This window comes from Panthera onca, chromosome D1 (assembly GCF_046562875.1).
Source record: "Panthera onca isolate mPanOnc1 chromosome D1, mPanOnc1 haplotype 2, whole genome shotgun sequence".
Classification (NCBI taxonomy): Eukaryota; Metazoa; Chordata; class Mammalia; order Carnivora; family Felidae; genus Panthera; species Panthera onca.
Genome location: NC_138348.1, coordinates 68725622 through 68735544, shown reverse-complemented (window position 1 = coordinate 68735544; position 9923 = coordinate 68725622). Strand labels below are relative to the sequence as shown.

Genomic DNA, 9923 nt, shown 5'->3' with positions numbered 1-9923 from the left:
ATCCTCTCTAGATGTCATCTGGGGCTATCAAGCATTCAAACAACTATCCTATCTGGGGGATACCAGTTATAGAGGCAGGAGGGCATGGTTGTCTTAACTAGCAGCAGAAATGGAGAAAAGCAAATGACTTCAAGGGCCACTTAAAGCAGTAATTGGACATGGGATGTGAAATGGGGGTGGGGGTGGTGAAGGACAACTTCTAGATTTCTAACCTAGGCAGCTGGGTGGATGGCAGTGATGTTTGCTGAAATAGGAACCAGCAAGCAGGAGTGGCTTTTGAGAGGAAGCTGATGAACCATACCTTGTACTCCCGGAAAAGGCCACACACTCAGAAAGATCCTGGCCCTTAGGCTCTTCCCCTACCTCCCTGTGTGAGAATAAGCCCACTGCATGAGAGCGTGGGCAGACCAGGTAGCTTCAAATGTGACAGAGTCCCCTGGTTATGCTTCCTGATGCAAGAATGTTTCAGGAGCTGGTGTAATTCAGCTTTAAAAAGATGAATATCTTTTCTTATTGCTAAGGCAGCTCCAGAAGGCAAATATGGAGATCTGGGACCCACAAACCTAAAATTACAAAGAAGAGAACCAGGGGATACTTCAAGATTAGAAGCTGGTTTTCTGCCAGAACTTTGCTTTATTTAATACCCTCACCCACACTCTCCTTGGTTTCCAAAGACCAAATGCGAGGCTTGGCTCCTACATCTTGTCATTGTCTCTAGGCCTTGGTACTGAATGAATGAAACCAGTAGAATAAAAAAAAAAATGGAGCTCCCTAAGGCCTGGCAGGGGCTAGGAGCATCCAGCAGACTGAGAGACTGAGGGAATGGCAGGATGGAGATTGATGTGTAATGAAGAGAACAGAGCAACCATGGCACTGAACTACCACTGATCTCAGCCTTGCTGCAGGTCTGGGTTCACTGAGCTGACCCCCTTAAAGCCATGATGGAGTATAGAGATAACTGACATCTCATAGCATCTTCTGAATATTGCTGTGTGGAGAGGACCCGTTTTTATATATAGTAGAAAGGGACATGAAGGAGACAAAGGTGGGGAGAGCAAATGTGAAAATGTGAGAAATTGCATCTGTCATTTTTAAAAAAGAGTAAGTTTAGGGGCATCTGGGTGGTTCAGCCGGTTGAGCATCTGACTTTGGCCTCTGTGAGTTCAAGCCCTGTGTCGGGATCTTTGCTGACAGCTCAGAGTCTGGAGCCTGCCTTGGTTTCTGTGTGTGTGTGTGTGTCTCTCTCTCTGCCCCTCAACTGCTCTCTCTCTCTCTTTCTCTCTGAAAAGAAATAAAAGTTGAAAAAAATTTTTTTAAAGAATAAGTTTTGGGGCACCGGCGTGGCTTGGTCGGTTGAATAGGTGACTCTTGGTTTTGACTCAGGTCATGATCCCAGGGTCGTGAGTTCAAGCCCCGCATCAGGCTCTGTGTGGAGCATGAGCCTGCTTGGGGATTCTCTCTCTCTCTTTCTTAAACAAACAAACAAACAAACAAATAAATAAAATAATATGTTTTTGTTTCTAATTACAAAAGCAATATGTTTATGGTAGAAAATTTAAGAAATAGAGAAAAGCAAAATAAAATATTCAGCTGTAATGCTACTAACCACTCTTGCCATTTGATAAATATTCACTGAATGCTGACTAGCTGAGGCACAATTCAAGGACCACAACAACTTCAAGACTTAAGTAATCTTATCACTCCCTTTTAATCAATGAAAGCAAGAAATGAGGTTCAGAGAGGCTGAGATTTGCCTGAAGACATACAGTTGGCAAATGGTAGAGCCCAGAATTGAACCCGGCTCTGTACCCTAGTTCTCTCACAAAACTTTGTCTTAATCCATGGATAATACCAGAAGTGATGCCACTTTCTCAAGTAATCCCAATTTTCAGATGGGAAATCCTCCACAGCAAAAAGATACTGTACAAAGATGTTTAACAAATATGTCTTGCCTTTCCTCAGCTGCCACTAAGGTCCTGGGTCTCTCTGGGGAAGCTAAGTGTGTGTTGGGGTGAGGCCTTCACTTCATCCGGTGAGTAGCACTGTGCCCAGCAGCACCCGCTCAGCGCTCACCGGCCCATAGCCTCCTTCTCACAGCTCGCCGGCATCTCCTCAGCCCTCAACCTGTACCACGATGCGGTGACAGTCACAGAGGATAACAACGCCCTCACTGAAGCATCACGTGTAAATGCTGAACCTTTCTGGCCAGGCTTGTTTGCAAAGGCAGGCCCTGGCCAGTGTCAACATCGGGAGCCCCATCTGCAGTGTAGGGGCTGGTGGACCTGCCCCAGCAGCTGGCGCTGCACCAGAGGGAGGTCCCACCCCCTCCACCACCGCTGCCCCAGCTGGCGAGAAGGAGGTGGAAGCAAAGAAAGAAGAATCGGAAGAGTCTGATGATGACATGGGCTTTGGTTTTTTGACTAACCTCTTCTGTAACCTGTTCAGAGAAAAGCTGAACTCTTAAAAAAAAATGTGTCTTGTCTTTTAAGTCTTGTCACACTTCCTGCAATTTTGTAAACTCATCCATTGCAAAAGTGATGTTTTGATTCTTTGCCCTTTCTGACAACCAGAACAGAAAGAGACTCTCCTTCCATTACTTGGCTTGAGGCTTCCTTCTGCTTCTGCCCAAAGCAGGCTGTGGTTAGCACTCACTGTTTAACCTCTTCCTCCTGCAAGTCCTTTTTTGAAGTAGAGCCTTTCTTTTCTTTTCTTTTCTTTTCTTTTCTTTTCTTTTTTCTTTTCTTTTCTTTTTTCTTTTCTTTTCTTTTTTCTTTTTTTGAGACCACTTTGACACCATGGACATTCTGTAATCCTAAATTATCAAGCCAATCACTTAAAAAGAAAATGAACAAATGTGTGTGACAACCCTACCCCATTTTAAGGCTTCATCATCTACCACCACATCTCTGACTCCAGCTCTAGTCTTGAACCGCTGATGAGACTCAATTCATCCTGTCATTAGGATCAGTTTCTACCGCACAGAGTACTTGATGATTTTTTAAAAGTTGAAAGTTTAATGCTTTATTCTTCATAGAAATGAATTAAGTGTGAATGTCAAAATAGCACTAGCATCAAAATGACCTTAAGAAAATGTCATATACCCAGTACCCAATTCTGACTACCCAGCTTTGCCCCTAGCCAGTCACTTGCTGTCAGCTTTAGACACTTCCTGTGCATCCCGCACTATTAACTGGCCCTGCCTCTTCCAGAGGACTCTCTAGTGGTTCTTAATCTAGGGTTGTCATTCAGATTGAGAGCTTTGGAACCAAACTGCCTCAGTTCAGATTCCTCCATTACCACTCTCTGTGTGACCTTGGAAAGTTATTTAACTTCCCTGTGACTCATTTTTCTTGTTTGTTAAGTGGGGAAAATGATACCTATTTTATAAGGTCGTTGTGACATCAAATACTTGAAATGCTAGTGCTTGCAAAGGTCTTCTAACATGGGTTGGCATATTGTAAGCATGTAGTTAATGTTACTTATTAAGACAAGTGGAGTTGTCTGTCCATCGTGTCACCCCAAGAGCCAGTAGTCAAGATCTATTTCTTAAAAATAATTTAAAATTTTAGTGATTTTCCTGTAGTATTTATTGGCATTGCTAAGTAATTTTTAAAAAATTGCACATGCATAGTAGTTTGCCTACAATTATATATTCAATAGACTTTTATGGGCTTGCCTAGAAACCTTAATAATACTGTGCAAACACATATACATACATATATATATATACACACACACACTGTGCAAACACATACACATACATATATATATACACACACACACACACCTACCTATCTATTTACATGTATTCACATATTTTTTTTGCAGTGGATTTTTGGGCAACACTTTTTATGTAATATATCTGGTTTATTTTATAAATTTATTTTTCCTGTTACTGATTTTTCATTTCCACAGGTTGGCTGGTAAAGCACTGTCAAGACTCAGTGTGGTCCTGAGTAGCATGCCCAAGATTTTGTATTTTATTCCCTATATGATGAGGAGTCGCCCATGACTTCAGAGGAAGACAGTGTCACAGTCTAACATGATTTAGGGAGTAGAGCAAAGGCTGGTCTGATTAGATCTTGGAGTCAAGGAGGTCAGTTAAGAAGCTGTTGGAACAACCCAGATTGAGAGTGTCAAGGTGCCAGATGAGAGGAGATACATGTGAGAATACTTTGGGGTAGTATTAAGAGGACTCAAGAATGACGTGGTGAGAGGGGGCCCCTGGGTGGCTCAGTCAGTTGAGTGTCTCACTTCAGCTCAGGTCATGATTTCACGGCTTGTGAGTTCAAGCCCCACGTTGGGCTCTGTGCTGACAGCTGGAGCCTGGAGCCTGCTTCCGATACTGTTTCCCTCTCTCTCTGCCCCTAATCCACTCGCATTCTGTCTCTGTCTCAAAAATAAACATTAAAAAATACAAAATAAAAAGAATGAAGTGGTGAGAGAAATGGAGGACATAGTTCTAAGGAGTTATATTTTGGGTGAATGGGAGAATGGTGAAACCATTAAGACAGACTTCTCTATTGCTTTCTAAATACAGAAGGGATGCAAAAATTTCCAGGAGATGGAGATAAACTGTGAAAAGTCAGGATACAGGATACAACACAAGCCTCTTCCTCAACTCAATAAACAAACAAACAAACAAACAAATAAGTCTATGCGCATCCAGTATTTTTGACATTTGAATATAAAACTAAACAAAAATGGAAGGACAGAAGAAGAAGGAGAGGAGAAGAAGGAGGAAAGGGAGAAGAATAAGGTGAAGAAGAAGAAAAAGGGGAGGGGGAAAGGAAGGAGAGAAGGAGGAGAAAAGGAAGAACATTATAGGGTTGGTAATGGTTTTCACTGATGATCCATTTGATAGTGATAATCAAGCATATTAAATGTTATATTTCAAGGAGTGTTGGGAAGATGCTAAGTTTGTAACAACACACTCCTTCATCTCTGCAGATGTGGAAGATTTCCTCTCCCAATAGAAGAGCCAGAAACTTGTTTGGAAAGACCCAAACGAGGCCACAAGCACCCCAGCTACATCCTTTCCAAGATGCTAATGCTTTCTACTTTCATCTAAGTCTTTCATCCAAGACTCCCAAGCCTGTGTGTTCAGCGAGCAAAGAACGAGATGGAAGGGCTGCCCTGGTCTGAGACTACATGGGCAGCCAACCATGCAGAAGGGAGCGGCTGAGGCCTCCAGCCCAGAAATGGTGTGCTCTACACAAGACTACATTCTCTTCCCACCTCCTTCCCAAATACTCCCCTGGCATAGGGAGTTTCTGACAACGAGAATGAAGCTTTCTTATGTTGTGTCTATGAGTTTTGTCACCATATTTTCTAAGTCAGAACTCTAGATGTATGACAAATACAGTCATACTAATGGCAACTAAAGGACAGGATTATTTTTTTAAGATTTTATTTTTTTTTTCAACGTTTTTTTTTTTTTGTTTTTTTTTTTTTTTTTTTATTTATTTTTTGGGACAGAGAGAGACAGAGCATGAACGGGGGAGGGGCAGAGAGAGAGGGAGACACAGAATCGGAAACAGGCTCCAGGCTCCGGGCCATCAGCCCAGAGCCTGACGCGGGGCTCGAACTCACGGACCGCGAGATCGTGACCTGGCTGAAGTCGGACGCTTAACCGACTGCGCCACCCAGGCGCCCCAAGATTTTATTTTTTTAAGTAATCTCTACACCCAACATGGGGCTCGAATTCACAATCCTGAGATCAAGAGTTGGACGCTTTTCACAGTGAGCCAGTCAGCTGCCCCAAAGACAGGGTATTTTAAAGACATTGAAAAATCTAGTGTATGTGGTTGAAACACATCAACTGAAAGACTGGTTCTACAAATATTTATTTGATACCTATTAGGTTCCAGGCATGGTCCTAGGTGCTGGCGATAGAATGGTGAACAAAATACACAACATGTTATATAATGGGAAGGGGGAAGCCACTGGGCAGTGTGTTGGGATTTAGGATCTGGTTCATTAAGTTAAAGATATGATCCAAAAAGAACATGACTGGGTATGTAATTATACTGCAGATCTTTAACTTCTATTTGAATCCCAAAAAATTCAAATGGATTTTAACTTTTAACCCTGCCTGACTAATCAGTGATATAATCTCTGTAACCCCTAGTGGGAAATCATGTCTGCCTTCTCTGACTCCCCTGCACTTCCTTTGGTGGTCTGAAAAGTACTGGATCATTCTCTCCTATGTTTTAATTGTTTACATAATGTCTTGTCACCCTTTGTAGACTCCTTCAAAGAAGATTGCTTTTGCTTATCTCTCCAGGTCCCTTGCCTGACACTGCCCTTAATTTCCTCCCCTCTCCTCCCCCATTTACCACACATTGATGTTCCTTCCATGAAGAACTTTTTGCTAGTCTCTCTATGTGCCAAGTTCTTTCTAGACCATTCCTTCTGATGGAACACCCTTTCCTTTCTTTGCTTTGCAGAACTATAACTCTTTTTGGAAGAATCAGCTCAGAAGTTACTTCCTCAGTTAAGCCATACTTGACTTCTCTGGGTCATGCCCTCTGGCCCTTGGAGGGCTCTAAGCATATCTCTGTTAGCTCACGTATCATCCTGTTTTATTTTTCACTGTTTGTTTACAGGTCTATAAGTCCTGGGGCAAAGTCCTCATTTCATTCATCTAGATCTCTGGGGCCTTGCACCTTTGCCTGAAAGAGACCTTCAGTGAAAGTTGCTGAATAACTTACCTTCTGAATTGACAGGGAGACAGCTACCTGACTCTAAGGCCCTCCTTTATACCTACCTCTCCCACATTCATTTGTCCTTGCTAGACATTTCCTCCAGAGCTAGCTGGAAGGCACTGAGACTTATATCAGAACACAAATGTTATGTAGTAGATAGAGCACTGGATAAAGAACCTAGAGACCTATATTCTAGTTCCAACTCACTCTGCAATTAGTCCTGTGACCTTTGCAAATCATATCAACTCCCTAGGTCTAGGTTTCTTCATTCATAAAGTAGAAGTTGAACTCAATCCAGAATTGTACCTAAAATTTTTTTTCCCTCCAGTGATAATTTCAGTCAAATGGTGGTGGCCTTCCAGAGAACTTTGTTGAAGATTGTGAAGTTCAGGTGGAAAAAAAAAAAAAAAAAAAAAAAGACACTCAGCTGGAAAGAAAACAGTGCCTGTTTGGACCATTTAGCACAGAAGTGAGAAGTTCCTATTTGCTACCAGTGAACTGAAGAGGTCTTTGAATTTCTTTTAGCTCAAACACTCCACATGTCATGATACATGTAAAATTATGTATAAAGTCAGTTCAATTTTGCTCAGACACTTGCCAAGGATCTACTGCATGTTATGTACTGTGTACTGCAAGATAAAAAGAAGAATAAATAATGCATGGTCCTTGTCTGTAAGGGATTCTGGGTGATAAGTAGAGGTAGGTAATAAGTATTACCTTCATTAAGCAAATAAGAACTGGGAGTCCACCAATGAGTGGAGGAATTGGGTCTCAGACTAATATGATTCTAAGTGCTTTACACTTTTTCACTATACCTCTCTATCCTTCATTTAAAAGAGAAAAGGAAAGGAGATACTGAACTAAAAGCTTGAGTATTTCCCATGTCTGGTACATCATAGCAGAGGTCCGAGATAGAATGGACAGTGTTAGCAACCTGGGGGAAGAAGTAGAAAAGGCAACAGAAAAATCCAGAAAACAAATTTCATCTGGTGCATGAGGGTTGGTCTTGGCTGCTGCACAGGAAGACTTCATCAGGTCATATTTGCTGTAAGCATGTTTCTTCATGTCATATGTGCCTGGATTCTAAGATTTTCTGTCCCTTTAACAGTGATGGGGTTGGGGAGACACAATTACCTTTCTGGGAGGAAACAGTGCAGGATAACTACTCAAATCAAATCCCACTGATAACATATCAGGCCATAGCCTTGTGCCATGACGGTGTCCACTAAACACCACCGGAGAACATGGCCCTGTGCACTTAAGAGGTTTTGAGGAGAACTTTTATATCCATTTGGTTTGAAAATGCCACTATTTTCCAAGTACTAAATTTTTCTAACTAGTGAGATTTTTCTAAGTGATGGCAGATGGCTGTTTTCTAGGCCATGTGGATGCATCTTGATGGAGGGGGAAAGGGGGGGCCATAAATCCAGAGTGTGTTCTCTGGGTTCCACATGTTCAGATTCTTAATAGTGACCAGGCCCTGAGAAATTTGTTCATGTTGCTACACTCACATAAGACAGGCAGCCATGAAGAAAAGGAAGTTGCTGATTTATAATGAATTTTCACATGGTAGGCAATGCACACAGCAGTAACATCAAATGCTCCAGTAAAGTTAGCTAGTAAGGGTACCCCCTTCACAGTACTGAAAGATCTGAGAAACCAGCCAATATTCCGAAAGTCACTAAGGGAGAACCCAAAGTTATAAAACAGAAGATTCAATGAACTGAGCATAATATTTATTTTTGGCTGCAGTAACCTTAAAGCTAGACGGGAGCTAGACGGGACCAATGTCATGTTAGCCAACTCTTTCATTTCACAAAAGGGGAAACTAAGGCCCAGAAATGGGAACTGACTTGCCCAAGCCCACATCATTTATTCACTTTTCTTTTCATCCTACAAACATGTACAGAGTGCCAACCAAAAGTAGAGTTTCATTCTAAGCACAGTGGAGCCTTTCATAAGCTTAAAAGTCTAGTTTAGGAGGTGGATATGAATAGAACCAGTCTCATACAGTGTGATTAGTGCTTTTAGACAGGGGCTGGCAAAGATTTTCTGTTAAAGGCTAAACAGTAAATATTTTTAAGCAGTGCAGGCCATATAATCTCTGTTGCAACTACCAAACCCCATTGTTGCAGCACAAAAGCAACTATAAACAAGATGTAAATGATAAAAGTGCCTGCATTCCAGTAAAATTTTATTGCCACTGAAATTTAAATTTAATATTAGATTCACATGGCATGAAATATTACTCTTCTCTTGATTTTTTTTCAACCATTTAAAGATGTAAAAATTATTCTTAACTCATGAGCCTACAAAAATGGCAGCAGGCTGGAGTTAGCCTGTGAGCTGTGGTTTGCTGACCCTTATCTTAGATGAACAGAAGTTCCAAATGATTTTTTCACCATCCCTGAAAGTATAATCTAGTTGGTGATCAGATTCTTTCTACATGACTAAAAAGGGGGAAAAAAGAGTAGATACTTGTCAGTGCCACTTGAAAAGGCAGGGTCATAGAGGTGGGTGCTAGTCACAAAGAACAGTAAAAGGATGAGAAGAGTTCATCCCCATCCTGCCTCTGTTCCCAATTAAAGTCTGAATGCCTTCATAATCTTTTTTTTTTTTTTCCTTGCCATTTGCAACTACATGGATGGAACTGGAGGGTATTATGCTAAGTGAAATTAGTCAGAGAAAGACAAAAATCATATGAATGCCTTCATAATCTTGAGACAACTTTAATTCATTTCCCTTTCACATTACAGAGACTCTTAGTTTTGGGTGGTTTAAAGATGTAGATACCTCTGCAGAAGAGCTGGCCCTTTCTAGGGTTTCCACATAACAATGTTTAGAGGGCATCAAATGGCTATATGAAACTCAGTCTTTGCAGGGGTCAGGTGATGTTTCAACAGCATTAGGGTGCCCTGCATGTAGCCTTGTGGGAAGATTGACAACCTGCCCCTAACAGATGTAAGCACACGGGCAGCATCTTCTCAATCTTTGAATGCCTTGCCCTTCAGAGCAGAGTTTGGCATTTCAGAATTACTAGGTTTTGTCATGGCAGTTTCCCTGATGAAAAGGGAAAGTGCGCTTTCCCTTTTTGGGAGAATTTTCTGGGTCTCAGTTTCCTCGCCTGTAAAAAAAAATCATAATAATATCACCTACATCAAAGGTTTTTATGAGATCACGTATGTGATAATACCCTGTAAACGGACTAACACTACA

General features: G+C 41.5%; 1 pseudogene; it reads left to right on the top strand.

The window, feature by feature from the left end:
• The first annotated feature begins 1841 nt into the window (after positions 1-1841).
• Positions 1842-2558, top strand: LOC144613009 (large ribosomal subunit protein P1 pseudogene; annotated as a pseudogene).
• Positions 2559-9923: the final 7365 nt, after the last annotated feature.